Consider the following 24,954-nt stretch of genomic DNA (forward strand, 5'->3'; position numbering starts at 1 on the left):
CAGCGCTTGTGTGTATAAGGCCTCCTCTTCTCAGTCCACGTGCCCTGCCACGGTGGTCTAGTGGTTATGGTGCTCGAATGCAGGACCCGAAGGTCGCGGGATCGAATTTCGGCCGCGGCGGCTGCACTTTCGACGGAGCCGAAAATGTTTGAGGCCCGTGTACTTAGATTTAGGTGCACGTTAAAGAAGCCCAGGTGGTCGAAATTGCCGGAGCCCTCCACTACGGCGTCCCTCATAATCATATCGTGGTTTTGGGACGTCAAACCTCAGAAATTATTATTCTGTCCTCGTGTTCGGCACTTTTACCCTGTGTCAGGTGAACAGATTTGTTGAACTACTCTCTAAAGTTTCTATTGTCCAAATTTCAGGAGCTTGAATTGCGAAAACTATCATGAAATAGCCATTACAACGCGGAGTACCAGAAAAGGGCACCGTCGAATTGGTGTTTCGGTACTATTTTCCCTCCTTTATTCCAGACGACTCAGCGCATCCACTTGCTCAAGATAAGCTCATTGTTTAGTGAACACTTTATAGGCCCAAGCAGCAAAGAGACAGGTTGGGCCATTTGATTAGGATATTCAACGTAACGCAAGACACGAGCAAAATAAATTACAAAAAAAGACATACACGGCGCCAACGAGATACACGATTGCTTACATTTAAAAGTATGAAAAGTTTTGATTTGCGATTTCAAAAAAAAAACAAAAAAAAACGAACGATCCGTGGCTTGCAAAATAAAGGGGTCATGAATATTGGACAAAAAGATTTACGGCGAAGTGCCAGAAAGGTTTTGCTGCGGCTAAAGCCATCGGTTGAAAGAATCAGCGAAGGCTGACTTGTGACGGTGGGACATTTACAAAATCACAGTGAAACATCATCCAGCAATGCCATCTGGGTGGGAGTCCCGAAAATATTTATCAAGTGTTTTAAAATGCCTCTTTAGAATGGGTAACTTCATTGCGTATGTTTTAACTGTAATCCGTAATTTAATTTCTGACGCTGCATTTTACGGGTTCTATGATGGAGGGGTACATACCTCTGTAGACAGCGATGCCAATATTAAGGCGAAAGCCTTAGACGCCTCAATAAACGCGAAAACTGGCCGTCCGCGTAGGCGTGTCTTGGCGGCGTCAACACGAGTGATGCAAAAAATCATCATAATGCGATGATATCACAACATGACATCATCATGGCGTCACAGATGACCAAAATTTCACATCAACTGAGAAGAAAAAGGAAAAGAAGATGGCTTTCGCCTTCGAGTTGTCTTAAGCGAATGCATGGGAGATTTTTTTTTTCATTGTCTCTGGTGTTTCAAATGCTGGAATAAGCATACCTCTGCAAATATTTTTTGTTGTGCTTTTTGAACAATGCGAGTAGCATAGCATGCTGGCACGTCTCGTGCCAAGAATTTTCGAGAAACCGAGGAAATCACTTACTGCATACTTCCAGCCTCCACAGATGTGCAGGTAGAAGTTTTCGCAGGGATTCACGTCCGGCGCGATACTCTCGAGCAGCAGCTTGGCGACTCTCACGCAATGCTCAGACGTGCAAGTCGCCGTGGTGACGCTGCTTTTTCTCTCTAGGCCTCCTCTCGTGAGCATAATGAGGATGAGAAGGAAAACGATCGCCACGAACACCACGGCCACCCCGGTGATGACCAGGTTGCTACGATCGGGCTTGGCGGGGGGCGGAGGCGTCGGCGCCGGCTCGTGCTTGTCCAAAGGGACCTCATCGAAAGTTACAGCCATCGGGGATTTCAAGGGCGCCTCCCGAGTCTCCTTGCTGTCCGAGCGCGACTTGTCCTTATCGCTTTCAACGGCGTTTCTCGAGTCAGTCTCGGACTTGGTGCCCTTGGTGCCTTTTATGGAGTCCATTGCACCTTTGCTGCCCCTCGTAGATCCTGTCGCGATCTTGCCGCCCTTTAGGGAGCCTATAATAAAGGAAAATGCAGGATTATTAGACTGATAGCCGAGGCTGCTAGTGGTCAGTCCAGAGAAAATGACGCGCGCACTCACTCACTCACTCACTCACTCACTCACTCACTCACTCACTCACTCACTCACTCACTCACTCACTCACTCACTCACTCACTCACTCACTCACTCACTCACTCACTCACTCACTCACTCACTCACTCACTCACTCACTCACTCACTCACTCACTCACTCACTCACTCACTCACTCACTCACTCACTCACTCACTCACTCACTCACTCACTCACTCACTCACTCACACACACACACACACACACACACACACACACACACACACACACACACACACACACACACACACACACACACACACACACGCACACGCACACACGTTCACAAAGCACGTTCACAAATTTTTAGTGATAACTTACCTTCAGTTTCAGCTATACACAACTGCTTATTCATTTAAAAGCAAGATTAAGAAAAGACAAAGCAAAATGTTGATATTCCATACTGTTAATCAAATTAGTGTAATCTGCACAATAAGAACTTTTAGTGGCTTATTTCGACTGGTCCTTTTTTATTTGACGTTTTCGTGCAGACGAATTGTATGTCCCATCGTTGTGCACGCTGTGCCATCTAGAGAGACTGAAATTTCATGGTTTAATACGTGCCTGCTATTGCGATTATGTATTGAGAGCTCGACGATTTAGAAAAGTGGGAAGCATAATAATTGTTGGGGTTCCAAGTCCCAAAACCGCGACACGATTATGAGGGACGCCATAGTGGGGGGCTCCAGAAATTTGGACCATCTGGTGTTCTTTAACGTGCACCTAAATACACGGGCCTCAAGCATTTCGCCTCCATGGAAATGCGGCCGCCACGGCCTGGATTCGATCACGCGACCTTCGGGTCAGCAGTCGAGCACCATAACCACTGGACCAGGGTTTTCAGACGCAGCTAAGCCAGCGGGCCGCAGTCACGAAGTTTATTCCCACGAGTCATCAGTGGCCTTCAGTCCTCCCTTTGCTTAATAAAAGAATCTCTCATCATCATTCCCATGAGTGTCGGGTCGTTGCAGTGAAGATGAATGGAGCGAGGGGGAGGGGGGGGGGAAGCTTGAACAAAATGTCATCTAACATTTCCATTTGTAGGAACTCCTTTCCCATATCTCATTCAATCTGAAGGGTAAATGACGTCAGGTTTCGAAAAAAAAAACATATCCACACTGATCTCCATAATGACTAAAATCTGGATGCCGATTCTGAGATATATAGTTTTCGTTCCACGGTCATGTTTCAACTCGTAGTGACCGCATGAGGTGCCTGAAGAAAAAAAAATGGTTGCGGCCAGTCTCATCGCTGTAGCTTACCTGAACAAAACGTTAGTATTAATCGCAATAGGCGAGAAAATACTACGAATACCATTTAGCAAATTCACAAAACTTTATTCTGTGTGAAGCCGCGTGCCGCTAGCCAAAGGTTTGAGACCCCTGTCCTAGACCACTGTGGCGTGTTTATGGGAAGTTGCAGAATGTTATTGTTACGAAATAAAAAAAAATATTGTAGTCACGTGGGGACAACGACATCATGCTACCGTGCTCATTACCGTGCCCGCCCTTGCTGCCCATCGTGGAGCCGGATGCGGCGCTAGCCTTCGCGGAGCCCCCTTGTGTGTCCTTGCTGCTTCTCGTCGAACGGGGGGTGCCTTCGTTTCTCTTCGGTGTCGTGAGCTTCTCGCCGGAATGCTTGGCGCTGCTTGAAATAGACGGCGATGCTTTGTCCTGTTGCACCCCTTGGGGGAGATGGCCTTCTACTGCAGGCGGATTATGAGGATTTTTGAGCGCAAAATAAAGAAATATTGTACTCACGTAGGGACAACGACATCATTCTACCGTGCTCCTTACCTTGTCCGCCCTTGCTGCCCATCGTGGAGCCTGATGTGCCCGCGGCGCTACCCTTCGCGGAGCCTTGTGTGTCCTTGCTGCTTCTCGTCGAACGGGGGGTGCCTTCGTTTCTCTTCGGTGTCGTGGGCTTCTCGCCGGAATGCTTGGCGCTGCTTGAAATGGACGGCGATGCTTTGTCCTGTTGCACCCCTTGGGAGAGATGGCCTTCGACTGCAGGCGGATTATGAGAATTTTTGAGCGCGAAATAAAGGAATATTGTACTCACGTAGGGACAACGGCATCATTCTACCGTGCTCCTTACCTTGTCCGCCCTTGCTGCCCATCGTGGAGCCCGATGGGCCCACGGCGCTGCCCTTCGCGGAGCCACCCTTCGCGGAGCCACCTTTCGCGGAGCCTTGCGTGTCCTTGCTACTTCTCGTCGAACGTGGAGTGCCTCCCTCTCTCTTCGGTGTACTGGCCTTCTCGACTGAATGCTTGGCGCTGCTTGAAATGGACGGCGATGCTTTGTCCTGTTGCTCCCCTTTGGGGAGCTGGCCTTCGAGTGCAGGCGGATTATCAGGATTTTTCAACGCGGGCAGGCCATGGTTGGGAGGCAAGTGGTCGACTGACGGCAGCGACTGCCGCCCGTAATCCAGCGCCGCTTTATCCTCTGTAACGCCGGTAAGAGCGGTTTTTTCCGGCTGATTGGACATCACTGAGCGAACCGAGTCCTGCCGTCTTCCGGCGACAAAACGAATCGTCCCCTTCTGGTCAGTCGTGACGCCACTTATCGTTGCGCTTGGTCGAGGTATCTCTGCGAAAACATGATTGATAACGATGCCAGATTGAGGCCTCGCTGCACAAATGTTTTATTGTAAAGTCAAGGGCGTTTAATGGCACATTCGATGCTTTCGGCTGGAGTCGCGCCTTTATCGCGAGGAACGAAAAAAAAGCTCCATTTCCCCAGTCCTCTACCTTGCATCGCATAAAGTCACGCGGCGTGGAGTTTGTGCATTACAGGTCTTCTAAACAACGCCTGAAAATGCATAAAAAAGAGCGTTATTCTCTCATTGGGTTTCCCGTCTTTTCGGCACAATTTGTGACGCCAGCAGTCTATTCACGTGACGTCATGGGGAAATAAGCTCTCGATTGGTCCATATACGAGGAAAATCAGCTGTGAATGGTCTCCTACACTGCATTGCCATTCAGTCGCACGACCGCCTTATCTCGCGTGACTATCGTCCGCGATCAACTGATTTCACTTCGTTCTGTGCGTTTTCGACTGTGCAATAGGAGATAACAACGTGCAGCTGAAAAGCGCTATTGTCCACATGTTTCATGAAATAAGTGGCGGGAAGGAGATAGCGCATGTAGGAAGGGTCGTGAAAGCGTGGAAGAGACCACTGTCTCGTCTTTGAAACCGCATGTTGTAACTTGACAAAGGACGGAAACCAGGCTTACTGCTTTATTGGACGCATCAGCGGCGTCTCAATACAAGGCACAAAGCATCAGACCACGATACAGATAGTTGCCGGCTTTGTATAGCCGGCGCACAGGCGCTACATCATGGACACGTGAATAGGGGCGCAGGCAGTCAGCATAGTGGCCGTACGCACCGATCTTATCAACTGATAGCATACAGCTTTCGCAATGCCGAACGGCCACATTGCGCGGAAGTATTCGGATGTAACACCTCAATCTGTTTAATTCATAGGCCGGCAGGCCAACCGATCGACCAATTAGTGTGCATGGTTAAAGCGTCACAAGACTGCATTTGGACCGTGGAACATGCCGTAACGGAAGATCTCAGATTTATTGTCGGCACAGATAAATGGAAATATTTATGAGCCATGCTAAAAGTTTACAGCGCAGCTTTATAAGGCAACTCCGGTCGCCGTAAATTTCGGTCGGAGGCGTGACATTGGCTGTAGCACGTATCGCAGAATATCATGTTATCGATGTGGTGCAAATGTGGTGGAGAGAGTATACTGAACGGAAGGCCATCTCTTTTGCCGTCCATTGCATCATCGCTGCGTTGACTTATCGCTTGAAGATTACGGGCCGCCAGTTCACCCGCTTTATCTAGCGCTGTTCGGCGTTTGGCGGCTGGTGAAGATAGTGTGGCAGCGCTTTGGTAAAACACCGATATGTTAACGGGTGTAAGAAAAGACGCGCGTTGTATGTACACTGTATCCACATCACGGAACTAATCGCCTAATCGGCATGCACACAATCGCGACGGGGCAGAGCCTTGGCAGTGTACGTCTCTACTTAATCGACTAGAAGTGGCATTCTCGGGCGATGACATTCGGCAATACTTTCACTGGCGATATTTTACGTCAGAGTACGGACGCGCCGTTTTCAAATAAGGAAGACGCTTTCTGGCGCGTTTTCTTAGCACCGTTGGCATAGTGCCAGACCGATGCGGCCCGTTGACGGCGAACGTGTCTGGCTCTAGTCTCGTGAAGTATTGCTACAAGTGACGGGTCGGGACGGCCTTAGACTTCATGTACGCCAGCGCTCCCTAGTTGAAGGCACCGCCGGGCGGTATGCCAAGTCGTAGAGACAGCTCGTCGGCGACGTCTTCGTGTTCGGCGTGAATCTGCGGCACTCAGCCGTGTCAGGCTTGTTTGTTGCCTGAATCAGCTGCTTTCTATATACCGTCTTGTGAATCTAGCTTCAGGCATTGCGACTGAAATTTACCGAATTAGCCGGCTGCAGAAATATGACGAGAGTTTAAGACGCGACAAAAAAAAAAACTTTCTTCAGCGAAGTGCATTGCGTGAACCCTGCAGCTATATTGTTTGGTATTTACAAGGCGACAATAAAGAGTTAGTGATAATTGCAGTGGTTTTACGTCCCAAAACCACCACATTATTATAGATACGCCGTAGTGGCGGGCTCTGGAAATATCGACCACCTGGGTTTCTCCAACGTGCACTAAAATCGCATAGTACACGAGCTTCTAGTACTTCGCGGCCATCGAAATGCGGCCGCCGCAGCCGGGATTCGATTCCGCGACCTTCGGGCTAGTAATTGAGCCCCATAACCACTAGACCACCGCGGCGGGTAACAATAGAGAGTTAGGAATTAAAGCCTTTAGATATTGACCGGAAGCAGCGAATAACCTTGACGGTGTTTGAAGATGTAGCGGAACGCCTTTTTCACCTCTACATGATGTAATCGAACCGAAAGTAGTAGTGGAGGGGACGAAGAAGAACGTACCTTTCAGTGCCTTCGAGCAGTGTGGAATGGAGAGAAGTCGCTGTTCAGGTCAGCCGCACAGTTTCGGGTCCACTTGTGCCTCGATCGACCGATGCCGCTAGCACGAGGAAGAGCGCATGCACGAGTTCATGCGCAAGCCCGCGCTGCTTCTACCTTCTTTGTCATCACTTTATGGCATTAAGGAGCCCGCTTCACAAATGTTTAGGTTCGAAAGTGACCTTTTCCACTAGCCGCCAACCTTTGCTTATGATATGTTCATAATCATAATTGGGTGAAATTTTCTGCTATGAGCAGCTCAGACGTATAACACGTTTTTGTGAATACTGGCAAAGATGTATATGTAGGCGAAAAAAAAAAAGAAAGCAAGACAATCCTCACAATGGCTTAAACACGTCAAATGAACGCATTTCGCTGCTCTATGAAAAAAAAGGATATAAATTGCGCGCAGTTTGCGCTAAGTCGCGCAAAGCTTGGCACAACGAAGCACGGACCCGTCACCGCCCATTCTCCCCGTCGACCGACACGTCTATATCTTCGAGATGCGCGGCTTCCCCCTCGGGAGTACGCAGCCAGGCTATGCACTATAGAGCGGAGGTCGCGCGTGATGTCTCCGTCGGTGGGCGTGGCTTAGCTACTGCGCATGCGCGGCTTAGCCAGGTAATGCGGTATCTGGTCGCTAGACGACGCAATGCTTGCTTCCTCTTCTTTCTTCTTTCTTTCTTTCTTTCTTTCTTTCTTTCTTTCTTTCTTTCTTTCTTTCTTTCTTTCTTTCTTTCTTTCTCTTTCTTTCTTTCTCTCTTTCTTTCTTTCTCTTTCTTTCTTCTTTCTTTCTTTCTTTCTTTCTTTCTTTCTTTCTTTTCTTCTTTCTTTCTTTCTCTTTCTTTCTTTCTCTTTCTTTCTTTCTCTCTTTCTTTTCTTTTCTTTCTTTCTTCTTTCTTTCTTTCTTTCTTTCTTTCTTTCTTTCTTCCTTTCTTTCTCTTTCTTTCTTCTTTCTTCTTTCTTTCTTTCTTCTTTCTTCTTTCTTTCTTTCTTTCTTTCTTTCTTTCTTTCTCTCTCTCTCTCTCTGTACTCGTTTTCAGGTAGCCTCACAGTGGCACATACCAGTTAAGATGATGATAGTTTTCTGCGATCGACTCACAAGGAACGATTTGCTAAACAGCTTCGCTGTTAAAAAGCGTAGAATATGCGTGCAGTAAGTTAGGCAGAATTAACTATACACAACATGCACAACATGCACAAAATTTCAATGGAGCTTTACATAAGTCATTTCTAGCGTTTGTGGAGGCCCTTGAACTGTTCATATTGCTAAGTACAAGTTTCAAACTGGTCACATCGCCATGTGGTTATTCCCTCACCATTTATCTATGACGACACAGTATGTGTGAGAATTGTTGTTTGGTTATATTTAAATTATGCATCAAAAAGTCATTTCACAACAGAAAAAAAAAGCAAGAATGAATTTAGGCTCTTCAATGACACAATATCAACAAGGAGGTCTTTATTTGATTTTTCCAACAAACAACCATTCGCTGCTGTTCGCAGGCAGCACTCAAACACGGCACAATAGTTATATGTTCTGATGTCTGATATGCGGGCGTCGCACTTGAAACGGTGAGAATGGATTCGCACATCCCATTCTTAATACAGGAAAGAACAAACATGTCACTGACACGTGTATAGTGGTTCGGGCAGCAACATTCCGAAGGCAAGAGGCGAAGCTCGTGTAGGACGAAATTGGTCAGCTCTTCTCCGACGTTAGTCTAAAATGACGCGCAAGCATACGTGTCATATATAATCTGTATAGTATGTGTAGACGTTGTCAACATTGCGGTAACAATGATCCCATTAAAAATTATCTGCGCTTTAGACTTGAAAGAATCCAGCGAGACCTGTATTGGCGTTCTGGAAGTGTTAAGTTGGCTGTTCGTTTCAGTGCGCGCTGATTTTATAAGATCTCGAGAGCTGGCGAACCTGCCCCACTCATTACCGCTGACAGTCCAGCTGTACTCAATCAGTGTGCGCTGCAATAACTGTGCACCTAACGGATCGTTGCAGAATACTACCGATGCACTCCGTTTCGCACGTAGCAGGCAATGCTGCGAAGGCTACTCAAGAAGCGCGGTCATTACTTACTTTAGGTATTTCGCAGTGCAGTTATTTTATACGGAAAAATTGCTTCATGTATTACAGCTAATCGGAGGACGCAAGATTACGCCTGAACACTGTTCCGCTTTGGGCTTTCAGCGTGCGGCGTACTACGCTTTAGTCACGCCTGACGATTTCACGCCCGACGTGCTATTTTTAGGCCGCAAGTGGGATCGGTAAGGTACTTCATTGTAGCATTCGCAGCATTCCATGTATGAAATGTACTGCAGCGCACCATACTTGTTGGCGATAACGCGCGATAATTCAGGTACGAGCAGTGAGCTGCGGGCGCTCAGTGTGAAAAGTTTGGCACACTGCAGTTTTCGATATCTTGCGTTTTTTTTTTCTTTTTTTCCTTTCTTTCTGATCTCATACATTAGGGCTGCTGTATTTCCCGCACCGCTAGTGAGCAAGTGAGTACGAGGGCTTCTCACAGAATAGTTACAGTGCGTCATGAAAAGCCGGTAGATATCTTTCTCTCTCTCTCTTTTTTTTTTTTTTTGGTTGCTTCGTGGTGCCCGTAAATGTCTGGGAGAAAAACCTACCACTAACAACTGTGGCTTAATGCTTGAGATGCTTAAGGCTAATTTACACCTGCGACATGCACCGGTCGAGCGGTTATTTGCGACTGGCGACCCAAAGGTGATTCAAGGCGACCGGCGTTCACACCTGCGTGCGATTTATACCCGTCGCCTCGCATATTCCACGTCTGTTGGTATTGCCATTAAAATAAGCTGACGTTGTCTTTCTGTGCATCCAACTGGTTCAGAGGTTTGCTACTGCAGTTGCGCGACTGAAGAAACGACCAAGGAGCGACAGAGCCAAAGCAGTGGCTTTGCGACCAAAGCGGCCATTTGCGACCGTTTGCGACCAGTCGCTTTGCGGCTAACTTGGTTGCTGGACTGGTCTAGTCGCAGGTGAGAACGAGCCTTTAGTTTGTGAACGCATCAGGTGACTTCACGACAGTCACTCGAGCGCCGGCTACGTGTTCGGATCGGCACGCTGTTCCGAGGAGGGCGACCTCCGGTTTGCGTCCCTTGAAGATAAGGTGTAGACGGTCGATTGGCTCTTTGTCGAGCTGGTGTAGCGATCGGGACCGCCGCCGCTGTTCCTACAACTGGAACAGCTTGCCCCGTTCTTGCCCTCGGCGACGGTGTCCTTGCGGAAAGGCATGATGAAGCGCCTCCTCCTCTTTGAGCTGCTGCTCTTCTTTTGAAAGAAGAGGAAGATGAACGGGTTGATGGCGCTGTTGGATGCCGAGATGACGCCGAACAGGGCCACCACGTTTCGATCCAGGGACACGCTGGAACCGGCAAAGGCCAGGGCCAGCTCCTGAATCATGTACGGCACGTTGGTCACCAGGAAGGCCGCGAAGATGGCTGCCGTCAGCTTTACAGTCTTGACCTAAAAAACAATGGACAAAAACAGACGAACAGTGGAAGGAATCGCACATGCGGACATAATCTATGCTTCTGGAATTGCGGACTATGGCACAGCGTGCAAAATCGTATAACGGTTGACAGCGTTAAAGCATAGTGTTTGTCCTACACACACACCTTTTACTAGTGCTCTCTTTTCTTTACACTGCCGGAATCATCATACTCTCATCGTGCTCCTACTCGTCCAGCAAACAACGTTACGTAAATGTTTTGCTGCTACCACTGTGTGAAAAAAGAAGGGCCGGCTTGCTGGTAATTTCCTCTAATCGTCCTGCAGGACGTAAATAAAGTTGTTACAATCCAATCATGCGCAGACCACTTTTGTAGCCTTATCGTGCCACTGACGCCGAGTCTACGCCAGTGGCATTTGAGTACAGGTTGTCAAACATGCATGTAGCGCAGACTTGGTGACGGTTGCTGCAAAGTTGAGGTACGTACATACCAACTCACATCGTACTAGATTATTAGTCTTTTAATAATAATATCTGAGGTTTAACGTCCCAAAATCACGATATGATTATGAGAGACGCCGTAGTGGAAGGCTGCGGAAATTTCGACCACCTGGGGTTCTTTAACGTGCACCTAAATCTAAGTACACGGGCCTCAAACATTTTCACCTCCACCGAAAATGCAGCCGCTGCGGCCGGGATTCGATCCCGCGACCTCGGTCGGGTCAGCAGTCGAGTGCCATAACCACTAGACCACCGTGGCGGGGCAGATTATTAGTCTTTTATATTAGATTGTTTAACATTTGATGACCTTACTCACCAATTGAGCAAGATATCTTGTACTAGGTTCTCTCTTTAAGCAACCAGAAAAATATATATAGATGAGAAAAAATGTGCGATGGACGAGCGAGCAACATAGCTACAGCACCTTAGCCTTCGGAAGAGACGAGGTGGTCTGGTGGCCGTTCTTGAGGGCCGAGCTCTGGTGCCAAATCTCGGCAAGTATTCGGCCGTACAGGGCAACGAGCAGGATGAGTGGTAGCACGAACACAGCCAAGAACACCGAGGTCATGTACAGCTGGCGAGCAAGCGGCGAGACCGTCTTGTGAGTATAGAAGAGAGACGCGCAGTAGCTGATCCCGGAGCCCGCATCAACTAGCCGGAACACGTACAGGTTGGGCAGCGATGGCAGCAGCGACGCGACCCAGGCGGCCGCGGCGAGGCTAGAAGGCGTCGGGCAGCTGGCGAGCGGGTGCACGATGGCGAAGTGTCTGTCCAGGGCGATGGCCACGATCACGTAGGTGGACGAGGCGAGCGCGAACGTCTGCAGCACCTTGAAGACGCGACAGAAGGCGTCGCCGGCGATCCAGGCGCGACCCATGATCTCCCAGACCGTCTGCGAGGTCATCGTGACCGTGGTGACCAGAAGGTCGGCCACGGCCAAGTTCAGGAACAGGACGTGCGCCTTCTGGTAGCGACGACGCCGATGATTCCGTAGTAGCCGCCAGCAGACGACGCTGTTTCCCGTGACCGAGAAGGCGATCATGATGAGGATTTTGTGATGCGCACCTGACCGTGATACTGGGGCCCAAAGACCGTGATCGAGTCTTCATTGCCGCCGCCGACACGACCGGTGAGTTGGAGGGAGAAGTTGGTCGAGGCATTTTCCAGTGAGTCGGCGTAGCTTGGAGCGTTCGGATTGCTATTCGGCATTGCCCTTAGTTGTTTCGTGCGGCAGTGAGCCTCATGCCGACAATCTCCTCAGCTTTATTCGTGGCTTCACCGCATGAGGAGAGCGAACTTTCTGAAAAAGAGCGGGAGAAAAAAGGGAAGCTTAAGAATGTGCTGGTGAACACACTGCCATATTTGCGATCGATATAGGTAGACAAAGAAAGCATCGCTTGAATAAACGAAGTTGGCGGTGCTTGCGTGCCTCAGAAATACGATATGTAGAGGATGATGTTATTGCTTATGTAGGCTCACGAGCATAGGTCGGCAAACTCACTCATGAATCGGCTCACTCTGACTTAGATCGAGCCGTGAGTCTGAGTCTGGGTGGGTCCGGGTGAGTAATATTTCGGTGAGCTTGAGTCCGAGGGAGTCCGGTTGAGAAAAAGTTTACCGAGTCTGAGTCCGAGTGAGTTCGGTTGAGAAAAATTTTGGTGAGTCTGAGTCCGAGTGAGCTCTAAACACAAAATATATTTTTGAGTGAGCCCGAGGGAGCTCCACTTTTTTTGCTGACCTAGTCTCACGATAAAGGTTGCACACGTCCAGTGTGCCATTCTCTGGCTACAGCCCTGAGACCATTACTTTGCCGTCACACGCTTTCCCCTCCGGTTTGTGGACGACATTTGAGCAACAGGTGTGACAGTGTGCTACTCTTAAAACCTATAGTTGTCCAATTCAACTCCAAGACATCCTAGTCGGAATAATAATAATAATTAAAAAGCATTCGTTCATCAGGGAGTTCCTCGTGCTGAAACCCGCAGAGTTGGGGGCTTGGGACGGCACCTTCAGTCTTGTATGAACGGACTCGTGGTGTACACTGAGAGGACAATCGGTTACCACGACACAAATACACTCTAATAAAAAGAAAAATAAAAAGCTGGGGCAGCTACGCACTGGTGTATCGAAGACCGAGGAAGCGGCGGAGCTGGTGCCCTCCCCCTTTCCCTCCTCCTCACCCTCACTTTCCTTTCCCACCACCTTGCTATACTGTACTGTACATGGCTATGCTTGTTTTCTCTCTTCTTTCTAAATTTTTTTGTGTACGTTTCTTTGTATCTGTTTCTCTCTCTCTTTATTTCTTTCTCTGTCTTTTTATCTTTTTATTTGTTTTTCCTTTTCTCTTTCTCTCTGCACTCGACTTCTCACCTTCTATACGTTTCTCTCTTCCCTTTCTTTCTCTCTTTCTATCTCTGTAGTCGTTCTCTCGCCTTCTATCATCACGCCGGACAAATAGGCTTACGTGTTCTGGGAGCGAAGCAGAAGTTGAAAAAGAGGACCAAGATGAAGAAGAGGACGAACAGAGCGTGTGCCGGTTCATGATGATGATAGTTCTTGGATTCAGCCGACCAATTACGACCGGCTTAAACAGCTCCGCCGTGATAAAAAGAAAAAAAAACTCTTGCGCGCAAGGTGTCCGGAGGCGAATAATTAAAATAAGCATGCACGGTTATTTCGGCTCCTTTACGAATAGTAAACACATCGTAGGAGGCAATGTTCCTCTCTTAATTATTTGCCCAATTAATGACCAATTTGTATCTCCGCTCATAAAGATAGTGTGTTGTGAGTGCGATTTTTTGTATGTACATCGCTAAAAACCTCTTTCTGCATCCAGCTCATAAAAAGAGTAAGAAAAACACCTCGTACGCTCGTCACGCTCAAGTTGAGAACTTCTGGCGGGAAAAATTAAGCCGCGTAATGAAAGGAGCCATTAGGTCCCGATCCTAATGACCGTGCCAAGTGTCCCCTTGCTCGGCAGTTCAAGACTGAAGTTGCCGGCGCACAGCGTCTACTTACAGTCGCTCATTCGTGCATGCCTTTAACACTGCCTTCCCTCATCAGAGCATGTTCCTTGCAACGCTCTAGCGTCTTTCTTTTTCTCTAAGCAAGAAAGTCACATCAAGATTTGTGTTGAGGGTTCGCGTGGGAGCTTAGCAGACGGGGGAGCGAAATTATCATTAATCTCGCCCGCATCGCCGTGAGATGCCTTCCAAATGACAGCATTAAAATAATGTGTTTTCTGCACTAGAGACCACGGTGCAGTCGCCGCCGGAGCATGAGGGTGGTAATGCAGCCTGCTAACTTCACTCCTTTGGCATCCGATCCTTGAAATCGTCATTAGTGTTCAATCTTTGTGTCTTGCGTTGTTGCTCATTTGCGTTGTCGCTACTGCCTCACCAACGGTATCCGCCTGTCACTCTTTTATTGAAACAGTTCAACGTTTAGGGCTGGGAATATCAGAAACTGAGGAGACATTAAAAGATGGGGGAGGGGGGTCGGTTCTTGAATAATTTTGAACACATGTATTACTATGGACACGAGAAATGGTCCATCTTTACATTTCCCTTACATCAGCAGTACACACACACACACACACACACACACACACACACACACACACACACACACACACACACACACACACACACACACACACACACACACACACACACACACACACACACACACACACACGCGCGCGCGCGCGCGCGTGCGCCACAGAAAGAAAGAAAGAAAGAAAGAAAGAAAAACATGAGACACTCTTTTCAATAGGATGGTACATGAGGCTATTTCAGGAAGCATAATTTCAGTACATCGGTATAAGCGCCCTTCATCTCGCGCCTATTACCACGCTGCATAGAACTGTGCTGATAAGGTTTTCAGTTCGCTGGGCACCGTCATCTCATCGCCATCAGCGGAAACGGCGAGAGAAGCTATCGGAAGAGCGTGATCGGTGAAATCGTGCACTGAGATGGCCTTCGGTGCCTCCGGACGTCGAGTCGCTGAGAGCAATACGTTTTGTTGGGCTAGTTGGTTCATGACTTCTGAAGGAAAAAAATTGTAGCGCAAAGCAACACACGGACAAACAGAGAGGACGGGACTGGCGCCAGTCCCGTCCTCTCTGTTTGTCCGTGTGTTGCTTTGCGCTACAATTTTTTTCCTTCAGAAGTCGCTGAGAGCGTTCCGCTCGTCAGCGGGGGTACGCGTCTCCTACTCAGAGGCGCCCCGACCGCAACACATTGGAGAGCGGCGCGTTGTTTGAGCCTTCTCGATGTTCTTCCCTAACTTGATGATTCACCTACGTGCTTTGACGCCATGGAGCTGCGCGGAAGCTGTAATGGTAACGGACCGTAGTGGAGATACCTGGACTAGTTTTGGATGCCTAACTAATAATATCTGGGGTTTAACGTCCCGAAACCATGATATGATTATGAGAGACGCCGTAGTGAAGGGCTTCGGAAATTTGAGCTTGTGATAGCAGTAGTAAGTTGTTGTTTTTTTTGGCGGATCATATATCAGTATTTCGATAAAAGAAGGCACGAGCAGCTAACCGATGGGCGTTGTTACGACAGTATAATTATTTCATTACATTGCTGAGTGTCCGATGCGCGCGAAGCGACGTTCATAAATACGACGCCTGTATTTGTTTATATCTTTCATTTTATCGTTTCATCACTTGTTCAGGCAGCTTGTCGCATTATTCCCTCTCAACAAATATTAAATTGAGACGATGTGTTAGGACTGCGCTGCCTTCTCTAACGGCCCATATTTTTGGTCACAAGAAGGAGGAAGGACGAAACAAGCGGAAAGACAGGGAGGTAGCCAGTTCTTAGACCGGCTGGCTACCCTGTGCTGGGCCAAGGGGTAATGGGGATAATAGATGATAGAAGAGAGATGTTACAAAAAAAAAGAGCAAGAACGGGAAAACAAAGCAAAGGAGAATACGACACTGTTTGAAGTCTGTCTTTAAGGCCAGTTGTCCGCAAGAAATGCAATAGCGCTTTCAAAGCCTTCTGTGCTGACGACGGACTCGGCCAGTGTCAGAGAACCCTTTGTTGCGACAAAGGGCGAATAATATGATCTTTTTTTGCGAGTGTTGCCGTTTCAGTGCTCCAAGACAAGTACGCTTTCCGATGCGTTTCGTCACGAGAGAGAGAGAGAAGGAATGTAGGAAAGGCGGGGAGGTTAACTAGACTATGCGTCCAGTTTGCTACCCTACACATTGGGAGGGGAAATAGAGGAGTAAAAGAGAGAGAGAGAGAGAGAAGGATAGACACATGTCACATCACACACACAGTGCTGATGATACCTACACTCTAAGAAAAAAGAGAGTCAAAAGAGGGTCATGGAACCGTGACTCCCTTCGGGTGTCCATCTGACCCCTTTTGGAAGGTACAGGCTGAGAAAAAAAGTTCGCATTTGGGAAGGAGTCACTGGACCCTCCTGAAGCGCGTTTCGATTGGCTTCGGTATACGGAAGAGCCGCCGTATACGCCATACATATCGCGCGCTTGCCCTTTGGCGCCGTTGTGGCGCCTTGCTCGGCCACGCAGAGGGGGTTGGCGCCGGGGTGGTGCGCCGCTCTCCTCTCTCAGTCGTCTCAGTCAGTGTCAGTCTCCTGGTCTACTGGAATGCGTTGCGTGGTTGTGTTGGTTGCGCGTCTTCGGTGGTGTTGATGGTGTTGACGCCAGCTCCGTGCACGAAGTGACGCTTGGAGGGCGGAATATTCATGGAGCTGCGGACACCGACAACGGGCGCCAGTTAACGGTGAGTGTACTGCTTTCGTAGGTACTAATTATAGAGCTTTAGCTGGGCGTCCGCAGCAGCCTTGCTGAAGTTATCCGCCAGCCATTTCCAACAGCAGCCTGCGTCCGCGGGGCTGTTGCGGATGCCCAACTAAAGCTGTCAGTTAACGAGTTACCACCGTTATGCGCGTTGCTGTACAAGCTCCCATAAAGTGAGCGATGCAAACAATTATCGAGGGTCATTTCTTGCGATCGCACGTTGTGTCTGCACTACTGAAGGTGCAAGATGTCGTTTTGAGAGGCACTTTAGTCTACTTCATAATAACAGTTCCATCGACCTTGAGTGTGCAGCGTGCTTCCGCGCGTGGGAACGTGAAAAAAAAAAAAGCCTGTGTACATAACGCTCAGACGCACTATATATAATGGTTTTTTGTTGGCTTAAAGACGGTAGTTTGAGGTGCAAATATAGTACGGTGGCTTCCAGGACGTACGCGGTAGTCATTCAAGTCGGACACGCCTCGCCGGTAAGGCGAAAAAGCTAGAGACTTTCGACGGCGCCCGTTGTTGCGGCCGCCGCCGTGCACTTTTTTCCTTCGTTTCTGTTTGCTGTTTTCGTGGTTTGCATACACTGCGATGTCGTTGGGCGCTATAACAGAATCGAGTGAGTGTACGTGATTGTGGGAGTTATGTGCGCTAATTCTAGCATATGACATGTCTGATCTCGACGTAGACGGCGTACGCACGCGCTGGGTGTTGTTCGGGCCCTAGTACTCGCATCTGTTTATCTGAGTATTTAAGGATGGGTTACGTTTGTAAAACATGCGATCACTAACCGCTCACGGCATGCCCCTGGCTGCCGGAGGATGTGCTTTGTTGTTTTGTTGTTAGCCTTTATTATGTCTGTGTGAACCACTTATTGTGTAGGTTTTGCAAACCTTTACTGCAATTTCATTTTCTCATCATAATATCACGTTCTGCTTTTCAGATACCGTTTTTCATGGTGCTCACGCTGGACAGGAGCGACAACCTAGCAAGCCACAAATCTGATGCCTCAAGCCGTCACCACTTTTTGATTTATTCTTAATCACAAGGAATAAATATGGAAACATGATGGCGATTTCTGCTGTTTATTTAGCACCATATGACACTGTGCACATCACAGTCACACATTTTAGTTGGCTATACTCATAGAAGCATGTAAATGAGGAATACCCAAACTTCTTAATTGGAAATCACAGACCATCTTTTCGCGCTTTCTATATAACTTTGCTGGAAAATATGTGTTGTTTTGACGAGTTTTATTAAAATAATGCTAAAACTGAACTATTCTTTTTTTACAGTCGCTGGGCAGAACGGCAAGTATTATTGGACTTGCTTAAAATGAATACTCCACTATTTTCAACAGTAGTCGCGCAAAAGTAGAGCAAGGATCAAATGAGTAGCTTAAAATAGTTGTGGAGTCGCTTGACGCTTCGGTGTGGGTCACTTGACTCCCGTGGGAGTGTTACCGGCAAGAGTAGTCTGACTCCCTATAAGTGGTAATGTGATCCTTCGTATAAGAGTCCTGCCACTCTGGCTAGAGGGTCAGGGAACTTTCCTAGAGCGCGCCGACCCTGACCCACCAAGAGAGTCACCGTGACTATTTAAAGAGAGTCCTATACGTGGCAAGTCAGAACTCTCCGAAAAGAGTCACGCATACTCTTTTTTTTCTTAGAGTGTACAATGCGTATGAGCACCGTCTATAAAGCTATCGCATGCAATAATAAAAGCGTTAACAATGTATTTCTTTGCTTTTACATTTGTAGTGGCACGTAGCATCACTCGAATGATGTAGATTACTACCAGAGGGGCGTTATTTGCAAAACAAATAAAAATTATTATGTAAATACTTAAGACATTCTCACTTACATAAACGTTCAAAATATTTTTTTCTGGCACGTACTGCAGTTTCAGTTCACCGATTGCAGCCTTAGTTTTTTACGCTTCTGAGGTGTATACTTTTATGACGGAGAAGATGTGTGTTTAAGTTTTTCCTATTTAAACTTGGGTAGTTACAGGTCTCATCTCGCACTAAAACGAAAATTAGCTAAACATTCACAGTAGATTTATTTTGCCACCGTCTTGAATCAATCCCCACCGTCCTCGTGTTTATCTCTGCCATGCGCGCTTTACCTGTTCAGCGCTGTTGACTGCGTCCTTCTCGTACTGGCACTCCGTCTTTTGCGTTGTTTTTATTTCAAGTATGTCGGTACCAACTCGCCGAAGCATCCCCGTTAGCTGCGCATCTATGTTCCCACGGCGTATTTTACGTCCCGATGCTTCCTGGATATCAGTTTGACTCGCGCGGCCGGTCTTACAGAGATGCCAGAGGCAGCAACAGCCCCGCGGACATCTCTTCGTGTCGCACTAACGTCTATAGGCTCTATACATCTACGTCCAAGCGTGTCAACATCGCCAAGAGCGTGCTCTCAATTCCGCGTTATGGCGACGCGATGCGCTTTTCACGAAATCCATTACCCACCATCAATGGGCCATCCAGAGAGCATCTAGTGTAGTATTACAGCGCGGAACCTGCATTAGCGCACCGGCGTCCGTGTGTCGTTTGTGTGCTCGCGTGCCCTGTGTACGGTATGGAAGAGCATTCGGCTTCCAACGTGTTTTATTTTGTTGCCCCTCTAGTGCTCCCGCCTTACTCGTTCCGTTTTTCTAATTTTTTTTATTAGTTCACTTCCACCGCAGACTGGTGAATAGCTACGCTTTTGTGGAGCCGTTGGTACGCTCTTCGTAACACGTGGCACCAATATCGGCGTCGCAGTGCCGTAGATGTCCCTTGGATGCTGGCGATGGCATATGTGCATAGTGCGTTTGATTATCTTTTTTTAAAGACTTCTTGGGGAACTTAAACGCAGAAATTTTGGTCTGTCTTTCTGTCTGTCTGTCTTTCTGTTTGTCGGCACGTCACCCGATTCAGCCACCCGGCCAAAGTTGAACGACTTGCTTACCGCCCACCTATCTTGAACTGGTACGGCTGTTCATACTTGTGAACGTTGTCGATCAAAAAGTAAATATTACGCATATCTGAGGCGCAACATCATTAGGTAAGTATTAGGTGGTGTGTTCCTTTAATAGAAAATACATAGATACGCAATTTTAAAGACCCTAGTTTCTTAAGCTGCGCTGAAAATGCGACTGCGCTGAAACTTGTCTTCCTCCGTGCCCTCTGCACAAGCTCATGTTGTGTTTCGGTTTCGGTTCAGTATTGCATTGTACGAATGACAGGGGGCGCCGCTCTGGCATTCCTGTTTTACCCAGGCGACGTGAAAACAAGAGAGTTTGTGGAGAGTACTCGTTGAGTGCGGACGTTTCTTCTCCTTCGGCGCATCGCGCCAAACAGCGTGTTCGGGCTGGCCGGCGTCCCCACCGGTCGCGTTGGTCACCGCCGGTCTTCGCCTGCCGCTGCGCCGGGACTACCAGCCCGCAACACAGCACTCATGTTTCCCGACGTATTGTCAGATGGCGTCCATATCTCACGCAGCGCCTCTTCTATCGTCTTTAGACGACATTTGCAGCGAAGCACGCAGATACGCGGCCAATTTTTTTCTTGTTTGTTTGCTCATTCGATATCGATTTCCCGATCTAACGCAACCTACCCGTGTTTCCTCATCCAAACAAAGAAAAAAAGTCCCCCGAGGTGCCGCTCGGCCCAGATGTGCACGCTTCGGTGTAACAATCAATCAATCAATCAATCAATCAATCAATCAATCAATCAATCAATCAATCAATCAATCAATCAATCAATCAATCAATCAATCAATCAATCAATCAATCAATCAATCAATCAATCAATCAATTATTTAACGTGCCCAGGAACAACCGTAAGGTCTTTGTGCAGGCGCACGCAAAAAAAAACAATAAAAATAAACAGTACAATACAGACAGTCTTCAGAAATAAAAAGAGCAAAAACACGTAGACAAAGAGAAATGAACACAAAAGGGGAGGAGTAAAATAAGACAACACGAGAAATATTGAAGGGGAATAAAAAATTAGATTGCATATATACAACTATGCGGAAAGACGGAGAAGGGAAGACTTTTTACATTGTGTCATACTATGTCAAGACAGTGCAAAACTCGGATAAAAACAATGATTGTGGACTATGAAAAACGTCAATAATAATAATAATAATAATAATAATAATAATAATAATAATAATAATAATAATAATAATAATAATAATAATAATAATAATAATAATAATAATAATGATGCTGATACGTAGGAGGGCTGATTTACATTTATTTGTGAGTGAAGAAACGGTGATGTCGTGGCATTAGAGATGGCTATATTAGGCTCATGAAACTAATAGCGGACTAACATTGAAAATCCTGGGAGTAATTAATTAATGTTGCGCACAACAAAAAGTCTAAAGGGGCCAAGAGCAAGTCAAATGTAAAGCGTCACGGAATTGAAGCATAAAAAAAATTGATACGACTTCTTCAAAAATAACGAAAAAATATGGTGCGTTACCGTTAGTACCCTTAAGGAATTTACATTTTTTTCTCTTCTTTTGTCGATTCTTTTCCTGTGTAGTTGTCTGGACGTTCTTTACCGCACCAGTACTTTTTCTTGGACGTTCTCTTGTGTTCAGCACACGAGGATACCCATGAAGAACCACTCCCAAAGCCAGTGGTTGCATTCGATATGTTTCGGAAACACGCCGCGAGCTTTCGAGACGAGCGACCTTGACTGATGTCTCGAATGGCAGAGTATAAGTAGCTATGCATGCACTGTCTGTCGTTATTCGAGCGCTTGTCAGCGCCGTTTGTTTGCTTTCGGCTATGGCAAAGACACGAACGATGACGGCGACGAAAGCAACAGCAATAATGACAACGATTACAAATACAAAAACTCACAGGGTCTCATGCATTCGCTTAAGACGACTCGAAGGCGAAGGCCATCTTCTTCTCAGTCAGTATATTGATCCCCCCTCGTCGCCCTCCAAGGCTTTCGCCTTAAAAGGCATCTGAGGCTTTCGCATTAAAATATCAACAGCCACAACGACGAGCACGTACAACAAGAGCTTTCTTCCAAGTTGACTATTGTACACTCCTCAAATTTTATGCTTGCATTGTTTAAAAAATTGCTGCGATGATTAGACACATACCGACAAGAGAGAGTCTCTGAGTGGCAGTTGCATTCGATTCGAACCTGCACAATTTCGTGTAAGATAATGCAGTTTATGAGACTGGGGGCATATGCATTGTCTTGTGAATCGGATCGCGCGCGATACCGATCACGTTTTCTGCGCCACAAGTAAACTGCGCCAAGCTGATTTCCTGGGACTACGCTGCTTCGAAATAGATCACCTGAGAGCGAGTGACAATAATTTTTATAGCTAAATGTATCTTGACTACTGTAAGTAAAACACGTACAAAAAAAAAAGCCAACTCACAACTCGCAGAGTCCTTTATTCATTCGCCTAAGCCGACACGAAGGTGAATCAGCCATTTCGTATGGCTATTTTACAGTGCACTTTATAACACGCGAATGCTGCTTTTTTGATATTTTTATGTCATGCGAACGCCGCAAAGACGAAGTGAACGGCAGCTTCCGTGGTCACTTCGTCTTCATTATTTGCGTCATTCAGCTCACGCTGGATTTTCGTTCAAGGTCACGTTCGCATGATACATATAAAGCCTTCATAAATGCTTACACACGTAGTGGCTGAAAATGTTCAGCGACATTCAGGCAGCTCGACTGATTGCGATTACTAGACCACGCGCACGAACAGGGCTCTTCATTCGCAATGGATTTCGCGTGGGTGGTTGTGATGATCGATACGGAATGGAAGGCTACGCCACGAAGTCGGGATGAGCCGCGTCGCATTCGATGTCAGCGAGCGTCATCGGAGGTCGCGATTTCTTCTTCCATTCATTACGGACGGCACAATAGCTCGCGCCGCATCGGTTGTCCTTGGACGTTCCGACGCACGATTGCCGTGTTGCCGGGGCCCAGTGACAATACCAGTGAGACCGCAATGAGGAAGTCCATCGCTGAAGATTACGCAGAGAAGAACATCCGCTTCCTTGTTATGTGCCGTGTTTACCGGTGTAAGACACGTCCTCGCGCTTGTGCGAGCGTGCTCGACATTGGCTTAATTACCTTTATCCATGTGCGTCGCCTTACGTGTATTTTCCGGCGAAATCCTATAGATGCCTCGTCGAACGCGAAAATTGACCGTCGGCGTCAATACGAGGGATACAAAAAATCCTTATCACGGTATGATGTCACCACATGACGTCAGAGAAGGCAAAATTTATGACCTCACCATGACGTCCCTACAACGTCGCATGATGACGTCGTCGCGTGGCATCGTCGTTTGGTTAAAGGGGCCCTGCAAAGCTTTTTCAGCATGGTCAGAAAACGCTGTCGATTGGTAGACGGGGCTCCTAGGAACACGTGAGCCGAAAATTATAGCGCAGCACACCGCCTGGAACTTACAATTAATTCTCACCCTCCGTCATAGGAATCAGTATAACACGAAAGTGAAACGTGTCTTCACAGAGGTAGTTGAGCGTTTATTGTGCATTGATATATGAGAGCTTGTACAACGCCTATTGGTGTTTGGCAGCTATAGCACCGTCAAACAACAAAGAAGGACGCACGAAACGAGCGCCCAAGTATACTCAGGACGAGTGCGAACTAACAACTGTCACAGTTGTTACTTTTTTGTGTTTAAGCAGCGCGCTACTTTCGCAAGCGCGGCCGCTGCAGCGAGCGAAGTGACCTTCGTGCGCTCTGCAACTTCAACGCAATATTTGCGGAGAACGCACAAGTCGTACAAACCGCCCCCATCACGAGGTAAGCGCGCGCACATGGGCGACCGCGCCCTGTAGGGCAAAGTACTAGAGGAGGCGCGCGCGCATCGCAACGAACGGGGCGACGACCTTTAAAGCGCGCTCTTCGCGCCATCTAGCTGGTGATAACGAGAACACGCTGAAGTGTCACCGAGCTCTGAGTACCGCCAGCGCTAAATGGTGTATATAAATAGCTCGCAGTTAGTGTGCTGAAGAACGCACGCTCTGTGGTCGAGTCCCTTAGCGCCGCGCGCTTTGAAGGGAGGAGTCGGGGGTGCGATTCCCAGCGAAGGAACTTTTTCTTCTAGTTTTTTCTTTATCATCTGTTAGTGTACGTTTTACAACGTCATATCCGTGACGGAAATATGTCAGTGAAGTCTTCGTGGACCCCGGCATAAAACACTTTCGTGTTAAGAATTTTTGCGGCGGTCGATTCGTGAGGCAATAGACTCCTTTAGTAAAGCCAATCGATGGTTACTTGGAAAAGTGTTCCAGGCCCTTTTAAAGGTGGCCCGATCACGGAGGCTATGCAAAACCAGGTGAGGTGCAGAAAGATTTCGGAGGTGGACGGAGGAGAATCAATACATCGACTGAGAAGAAGATGGTTTTTATCTTCGAGTCGTCTTATGCGAATGCCTAAGGGACCCTGTGAGTTTTTTTTAATTGACGTAATGAACTAGAGGAGTGGTTGGTGCCTTTCAGGTGTTAGTTACTCGTTGTCGCTTAGCATAGCGAAGAAAAACGAAAACAAAAATTATGCCAGCTTCGCACTAGTGTTGCCAAGACTGAAGGAAGAGCGCGCAGCTGGGGTTGGCCTTCCTTCTTTCCTTTTTCTTTCTCTATCTCTGTGTTTCTGTTATCTCGTTTTGTGCCTGTTTCTTTCTGACTGTTTCTATCAATTATTTTCCTTCTCTATCTATCTATTTCTTTCTCTTTCTTGCTCTTTCTGTCTTTATTTCTCTTTCTTCCCTTTCTTTCTTTCTTTCTTTCTCTCTTTCTTTCTTTCTTTCTTTCTTTCTTTCTCTTTCTGTCTTGCTCTCTGTTTTTTTCTATAGCTTTATCACGTCTGTTTCTTTTTGTATGTTTCTCTCTCTCTCTATCTTTATTTGTATCTCTCTCTCTGCTTCTTTCTCTCTTTCTTTGTTTCTCTTTATTTATCTCTTTCTTTCTCTCTATCTGTCTTTTTTGTCTTTATGTCCTTTATTTCTCTCTATTTTCTACCTTTCTTTTTAGATCTCTTTCTGTTTCACGTGTTCGTTTTCGTT

The 24,954-nt window shown here is 47.3% G+C and overlaps 1 pseudogene; it reads right to left on the reverse strand.

The window, feature by feature from the left end:
* Positions 1-9,173: 9,173 nt before the first annotated feature.
* Positions 9,174-12,388, reverse strand: LOC119385226 (gonadotropin-releasing hormone II receptor-like; annotated as a pseudogene).
* Between the last annotated feature and the right edge of the window lie 12,566 nt (positions 12,389-24,954).

The sequence above is a fragment of the Rhipicephalus sanguineus genome, chromosome 3 (genome assembly GCF_013339695.2).
Source record: "Rhipicephalus sanguineus isolate Rsan-2018 chromosome 3, BIME_Rsan_1.4, whole genome shotgun sequence".
Classification (NCBI taxonomy): Eukaryota; Metazoa; Arthropoda; class Arachnida; order Ixodida; family Ixodidae; genus Rhipicephalus; species Rhipicephalus sanguineus.